The sequence below is a fragment of the Pipistrellus kuhlii genome, unplaced genomic scaffold (genome assembly GCF_014108245.1).
Source record: "Pipistrellus kuhlii isolate mPipKuh1 unplaced genomic scaffold, mPipKuh1.p scaffold_m20_p_15, whole genome shotgun sequence".
NCBI lineage: Eukaryota > Metazoa > Chordata > Mammalia > Chiroptera > Vespertilionidae > Pipistrellus > Pipistrellus kuhlii.
Genome location: NW_023425460.1, coordinates 23178666 through 23187146, shown reverse-complemented (window position 1 = coordinate 23187146; position 8481 = coordinate 23178666).

Below are 8481 nucleotides of genomic sequence, written 5' to 3'. Positions count from 1 at the left end.
TAACAAAATTAGTAGATTTCAAGTGTGTAATTCTATTATATATCATCTGTATATTTCATTGTGTGTACACCACCCAAGTCAAATACTTTCCCATTACCATGTATCTGACCCTCTTTTCCCACAATATTCCTCTTACCTCTGTTGCCTGTGCCAAAGAGTTTTTGTGTACTTGTTACTTTCAGTTTTATATCCCATATATGGTTCTTGACTTTTTCTGACTTATTTCCTTAGCATGATATTCTCAAGATCCATCCATGTTGTTGTAAAGGGCGGTATTTCATCTTTCTGTATGACTGAGTAGTATTCTATTGCATATATTTACTACATTTTATTTATCCGATTATCTATGGAAGGACTTAAGTTTTTCTAAGTATTGGCCACAGTGAATGATGCTGCAGTGAAGGCTCACTCATTCACTGCTGCTGGGGATGTAAACTGGCACAGCCACTGTAGAAACCAGAATGCAGGCTCCTCCACAAATTAAGAATAGAGTTACCATATGATCCAGCAATCCCTCTTCTGGGTATCTGTATTAAATATTTGAAAACATTTTCCCCCCACAAAGATATTTGCACCCCCATGTTTGTTGCAATTTAATATTTTTTTAATCCTCACCCGAGGATATGTTTCCATTGATTTTTAGAGAAAATGGAAGAGAGAGAGAAAGATATATTGGTATGAGGGAAACACATTGATTGATTGCCTCCTGAGTGAGTCCACCAAGGGCCCAGGTTGGGAAGGAGTCTGCAACCCAGTCCTGTGTCTTTGATAGGAATCGAACCCTGGACCCTTCAGTCTACAGGCCGACACTCTATCCACTGAACCAAATGGGCTAGAGGTGCAATTTAATTTTTTAACCTGATTTTTCTAATGAATGAATGTTGATACTCATAAGGAAAAAGCAGTTATATAGGAGTGGGGCTATTTTACAAAATATTTACAATTTAACTTTTTATTTTTTATTGATTGATTTTTTAAAAAAACTTTATTGTTGAAAGCATTACATATGTCCCCTTTCAACGCTTATTTGCTAATTTTAAATGAACATAAAACCCAGTGAGATTATAGTATATACCACTCTGCTACTGATAATATTTGGTTGTTTTCAGATATCAACTCTGGAGTTTTCCATGGTACTTACTATAAAATTCCCCTGTTATGGCATTTTATAAAAGCCAAGGTTCCCCTTGGATAAAACTCTGTCCTCACAGAGGCATCAGAAAGACCCTCCACTGGTACTTTAGCAACCATGGGGCCTTGTCTTGCCCACACCAGCCTCAGCCGTGTGATATCCTGACAAAACAACTATGTATGGCTTTCAAGGACATGGTCATAGAAGAATCCATTCAAAGTGATTATGCATATGCTATTCAAAAAGAATGGCCTCCATAATAATGTTTTGGTAAATAAGAAATTATTAAAAAAATCAACTAATTCTTTAATCTGGCAAGTTAATCCTTTGGTTTCAAAAAGTAGACACACATCAAACTGGTTGTTTGGTGATTTTGGCTTACTTTTAAGCAAGCTAAAATCATATCTCTCTCTCTCTCTCTCTCTCTCTCTCTCTCTCTCTCTCTCTCTCTTTCTCTCTCTCTTTCTCTCTTTTTTTCTCTCTCTCTCCCTTCCTCCCTCTCTTTTCTCTCCCTTTCTCTCTCATACACACACACCCTCTGAGTGTGTAAAAGAGTGCCTGGAACCTATAGAAAAATAAGCAAAAATATTTGTTGAATGAATGAATCCAAGTACATCTGCTCAGTTTGCACAAACATTTATTTTTAATATTCCTTTCAAAGGAAGAATACCAGATCCAAAATATCTTAATAAAAAAGATTCCTGATGTAAATGGCCATTCTCTTGTATCTTTCCTAGAATGCTAATTTGACATTTGCACAAAATGTAAATCAGTTTGGCCATAGAGGGGAGGAAGTTGTCACTCCTGATTGAGCATGATGCCATAGAGTGTAATTCCCACCTGGTTGATAACAATGTGCTAGAGGCCAATGCCCACCTGTGGCATTCCAAATTATTTAAAATGAATTTATTGGGGTGTCACTGGTTAATAAAGTTACATAGGTTTCAGGTGTACAATTCTATAATACATCTCTTTGTATTGTATGTTCACCAACCCAAGTCAAGTCTCTTCCCATCACTATTTATCCCTCTTTACCTCCTTATACCTCCTCCCACCCCACTTTCCCTATGGTAATTACCATACTATTGTCTGTGTCTATGAGTTGTTGTTTTTTAATTTAAAAAAATATATTTTATTGATTTTTCACAGACAGAAATGGAGAAAGATAGCTAAAAACATCGATGAGAGAGAAACATTGACCAGCTGCCTCCCGCACACCCCCCACTGGGGATGTGCCGGCGACCAGTGTACATGCCCTTGACTGGAATCGAACCTGGGACCCTTCAGTCCACAGGCCAACGCTCCATCCACTGAGCCAAAAACGGTTTCGGCTATTTTTAAATTTTCTTAATCCCTTCACCTTTTTCACCCAGACCCCCCAAGCCCACTCTCCTCTGATAGCTATCAATCTGTTCCCTGTATGTATGAGTTTGTTTCTATTTTGTTTGTTAGTTTATTTTATTGATGAGACTCCAATTATAAATGAAGTAATATGGCACTTGTCTTTATCTGACTTGACTCACATAGCGTAAGACTCAGTCTCATTTGTTCTTAATATCACTCCATTTCTGTTACTACCATTAAAATACCCAAATGTTCAGAATGGAGACCTTTTTAAAGGAAGAGCTTATTTTTATTAAGTGTATTCTCCAACTAGAGAAAATGATTTAGAGAACAATTGTGACAGAATCTCTCTTTCTCTCCCCTGCCACCCGCGTGCCCCTCCCCCCCCAATACCACCTCATGTTACACTAAGGTATTCCTGGCAGAGTTTTTTTCCTGATGATTTTAGCCACAGTCTGAGTAATGTCTGCTTGCTGGTGCATTGTAAAACGACCTCCCGTTATTAGATGAAGTCTTGAATGAAGGGTGGCGGGTACTGTGTCTTCTTAGTTCAATATCCTCTGTCTTTCTGCTGCCTCTTTGCTCTCAGCAGACTGCTGGTGCCTGAAAGGGAGAATTCTGCTGAGCCAAAGCTCTTTTCAGTGCAAAGATAGACTTCTCATTGTAACGAATGCAATCACTTCAAATTATTATGGGAAAGTTTGGAGTATTTCTTCCACCTTCCCAGTTTTAGTAGGGCTGCTAAAACGCTAAGACAGAGCCTGCATAACATAGATGGGAAAATGTAATCAGTATGGCACTGGATGTTATCTATAAATATGGGAGTTTTAATTTCTCTTGGAATACCGGGGGTTCAGTGGAACCACTTTTTTTTTTTTTTAATCAAACACAAGCTATAATTCATTTTTGTAATAAATGACTAGACATTTGGAGAAAATAAATTCCAAATAAATGCTTCCTCATTGAATCAGAAATAGTAAATGATCTATTGAGATAATGATGCAGTCTTGATTAGAGACCAAAAACATCATGATGGATAGGGTTGAGAGACTGCCAGAGCATAGTGCTGCTTATGCCCAGGAGTGGTTTGTTAGCTCTGATTTACATGGGAACTGTAAATGTGAAGTAACCTGAGATAAACATAGGCGAATGTGTCTATCGCCAAAAAGCAGGTGGTGAGAATTAGTAAAAGGCGAAAGATTTATGCAATCTGAAGAGAAACCAGAGCATAGGTGGTGAGAATTAGGACCAGAGATGACTTTATCGTATCCTTAAAGAAACATACATTGGTAATGATGTTCAGCTTCTCTTAAAATATCAGACCATTGTGAAGTTATTGAAATATTGACTAAAACAACAAATGTCACATTTTTAAAAGAAGAACTATAAACAACGTCTATGAAGGAGAGCACAGGCTTTCTAAATGCAGTCTTTCCTCCTTGTTACTGAGCATTTTAGCACGAAGTGGAACACTTATATCACATTACATTGGACTAATGGACTGGGAGTCAGGAAATAATAGCACCAAGTCAGGGAATAGGTTGACAGCCAAACCAGATATTAAGTCTTTTGTGTCAAATTTGTGTGAAAATGTGTATTTGTACATAGATATGGTTTTATATGACTATAATATTTAATGAGGCTTACACAATTAATGGTACTATGTATGGTTCGCTTCATAAAGTGGGCCTGGGTAACTGGGGAATGGGGATGAGAGGGGGACTTACCTTTCATCCAATATCGTCTTGTGCTTTTTGAATTCTTAGAATCTATTTTCAAAATGTTATGTTAATTTATAAAAAGATGTTTCAAATAGATGAGTCCAGTTTCTCTCACATTAAAAATCAACCCCCCAAATCAAGTCAAATCAAAGAAAAAGCTGAACTTGGAAGAAGATTTGTGATCCTTTCCCACACCGATTCTCAAATATTTGATTATTTCCTGAACCTGCAAGATAGTAGGATATAGGGACACTTAATTTCCATGGGTGACTGTGGAAATATCCAATCCATACTTATAATAGAGTAATATGCAAATTGGTCGGGACACCATCACTTAATGACTAGACATCAGGAGGGTGGGGCAATGAGCTACCTGTGACAGAAAGCTATGAGCTATGAGCGGTGATGGGTGGGCTGGCCAGCTAAGGCAAGTGGCAGTGAGCTACTTGCACATGGATTTGTGCACAGGGCTACTAGTTAATGAATAAAATTCAAAACTACTTAAATGTATTCCCAGAGCCAAACAGGTTTTCAAAACCACACACTACTATAAAAGAAATGCTAATTTGCAGATGAGAAACCTCAGGCTCAGCAGAGGGCCTACTTTGCCCAAGGTCACACAGCTAGTTCACCACACCAGGCAAACTACAGTACCATTTCTATTCTGTAGTAACTTAAACTCATGAATGGTTCCAATCCTTTCTAGGACTTATGGTCAGGAGGATTTATATTTCAATCATAATAAGATACAACTTTAAATATATGTATCTTTTATGGAAGAGAGTTTGCCATACTAAGAAGACTATTTGAATTGTCATCAGTGTGCTTTAAGCTCTTTATAATTTATAACAACTGTTTATGTTCCCAAGTATACATTTGAACAGCCGTAACCCAATTTCACTAAAAATGACTCTTCTGAAGTCAGGCTCTGAGAGTGGTAACATATTTCTGGTATTTTAATGGACATTTTTTGTTTGTTTGTTTTGTTAATTCTCACTAGATATTTCTCTCATTGTTGTTTTTAGAGAAAGGGAAGGAGGGAGCAAGGGAGGGAGGGAGAGGAGAGAAAGAGAGAGAAAGAGAGAGAGAGAGAGAGAGAGAGAGAGAGAGAGAGAGAGAGAGAGAAGGAGAGAGAGAGACAGAGAGAAGGAGAGAGAGAAGGAGAGAGAGAGACAGAGAGAGGGAGAGAGAGAGACAGAGAGAGAGAGAGAGAGAGAGAGAGAGAGAGAGAGAGAGAGAGGTATAGATGTGAGAATGAGACACATTGATTGATTGATCTAAGTGTGGCTGGGATTGAAGCTGCAGCCCAGGTACATGCCCTTGACCTGGAATCCAACCCCTGATGCCTGACACTTTGGTGCAAGGGTCTAACCATTGAGAGATAGCAGCCAGGGCAATGAACACTTTTTAAAATGGTAGTTGAACAATTCATTAGTTTTTTTTTGTTTGTTTGTTTGTTTTTATCATCACATTGTCTAACAAATTACCACAAACGTAGAGACTCAAAACCACATTTATTTGTTCTCTCATAGTTCTGGAAATAAGTCTGGGCACAGCATGGCTGGACCCTCTGTCAAGGTCCTATAAGGTTGGAATCAAGATGTCAACCAAGCTGCCTTCTCATCGGGAGCTCAGGATCCTCTTTCACTCTCTTATGCTTGTAACAAGACTCAGTTTTGATGGTTGTGGGATGGAGGTCCCTATTGCACTGCTGGATGTTAGTGGCTCCTTGCAGCACTGATTCTACCTGCATTTCTTGACATGTAGCCCCTTCTGTTTTCCAAGGCAGCAATAGGGAAATCTCCCTCAAGTCAAATTCCTCTCACACTTAGCAGCCTGGTCTCCACGTAGAGACCATTCCCTTGTAAAGGTTCCTCTGATGATTTTATCTTAAATGTCCACAGATGGCTTTTATCTTAAAGTCGCAAACTGACTTGGGACTTTGATTACATCTGCAAAATCACTTCACAGCAGTACCCTGACTAGTGTTTGAATAACTGGAGAAGGTGTGTGTGTATAAACATTACCGTCACGAAGAACTGTCCACTCTTCCTGCTGCTGGGTGACTTCTCTGCCAAGAATCAAAGCCGAGGGGGGGGATTGCCATTTTATTTATGTTTATTTATATAGGGTCACATTTAAATAACAACATCTTGTTTTCATCTTAATTTTAGCCTCAAAGACCCAGGTGTAAGAGAATTTAATATTCATAGCTCCACCTTCTGGTTGGGAAAACTGAGGCTCCTTGAGGTAGACTGTTTTGCCTGACATCTCATAGCATCTCTATCTCCGTATTCCACATCAAAGCTTCTTCAGATACTGCAGAATTTGGTTTCTTCAATATTTAAGTACTATCATCTCTTATTTTATTTTTTACAGTTTCTGAGAAGAATCTTTTTTCCAAACCTGTTGATAGAGATCACACACACACACACACACACACACACACAAACACACAAAAAACAAAACAAAACACCAAAAATCATTATAAAAGGCAATGATCTTGCTGCATCATGAGAAAGAACTCCATTTATACAAATAGGAAAATCATTTATGCATGGTTTACTTTTGGGGGGGCATTTTAGAAAATACATAAATCTGATAGGTTAAATAACTTAAGTAAATGGAAACAAACTCATTTTGAAGTTTGTTTAACTGAGGAAACTTTAATTTCACTTGCCATTTTCATGATGGTTAACATAGACATGGGTGTGTCTCAGGACTGGGACACACTTTACCTGGCCCAAGGTGTGACCACACTCAGTGGTCACAAGAATATGATTTAGGCAGCAATGCACAGACCACATCTAGTGTGATGTCGTATTAACTGAAAATGCTCCAAGCATCTGTTAATCCGAAAGTACACTGTAATCTTTATAGAGCCAACCAGGCTCCGCCTTAGCTCCTTCAACATGTTACACTCATCTGAAGTTCACGGATGAGTCTTTTCTGTAAGAACGGACTGATCATTTCAAAGTGTGAGTCTCAGGGAGAGCAGAATTCTATAGATTCATTGAGAGTAAGAAGATGAATGGGACCCTAGGTGACTCCCATTCCCATTTTACAGACGAGGAAGGTGAACCCTAGAGAAGTGCAGGGATTTGCCCCAGAATACACAGCAGGGTAAGTAACAGATTTGAGATATAATTATACACCATTTGCTTCCAAGTCCAGTATGCTTTGTTCACCAATTGCATCCCTTGATGGAAAATGTATTGCATACTGTTTTCCACAACTACTGTCGTTTTTGTAACCAAGAAAATGTTTGCACCTGAGTTACTGGAAACAGAGAGATAATTTAAATTGTTTCTCCCTGCCAGTCTGCATATGACTTGCTAATTTTTGTTTTGGTTCTGGATCCCTATCATATGCACTAGCCTCAGTTTTTATCTGGGAGCCGGGTGATGGGAGGGGTCTACCTGCTCACCAGTAAATTCGGCAACTGCTTGAACTGAGACGAATAAAATTCTTTTGGGGAGAGGAGTGTCTGACCGCTACATTGTTTAGAATCCTGGCATACAGCAATAATAAAAGCAGGCTGAGTTTTAGTCAGTTTTATTATCTTAGAAAAAGTTTTTTATGACACTGACCTGGATTAAAAACAGCAGCCCCCTACTCACATCTGTAAGATTTCAGGTTCTTTAAAAAGTGTTCCTTATTGGGGAGTGGGGGTTGGGGTAGAGGCAAAGCACCTGCAAAACATTTGAAGCTACATGTATGTTTTTAAAAAATTGAATTATATACGAAATGTATTATTATCATAATAAAAAAGTATTATACGGAAAGATATTTATTATTGAGAAGCCAGAGTTCTGGAAACTGACCTGGGTTTATATGGACATTATATTTAGTGTGTCCTCTTTAACAAAGATCTTTTAGTTTATTTGTCCCTGGGTTGATAGAGAAGGGGACATTTGAATGCATTTCAGATAGAAGCAGTGCTACAGGGCGATTCAGTCAACCTGTGTCAAATTTGGACGCTGACAAGTTACAAAAAATCATGCTAAGCATAAGTTTTTCCATCTTTAAAATGGGAATGAATAATAATATTTACTTTATAGTCTCACTGTGGGTATTGAAACTATTTAGTCACAAAGGATTTAGCCCTGTGCTAGCACATATTAAACACTCAGTAAATGTATGCCATCACTATCATCATTATCCAGGGCTAAAAGATTTAATTTTTTTTCACTGTTAAGAATGTTTTGCTGTGACACAGAATTGTGCATATTTTCTTTATGTCTCTCAAATATGGAACATGAAAGGACTCTGATAGATATTTAA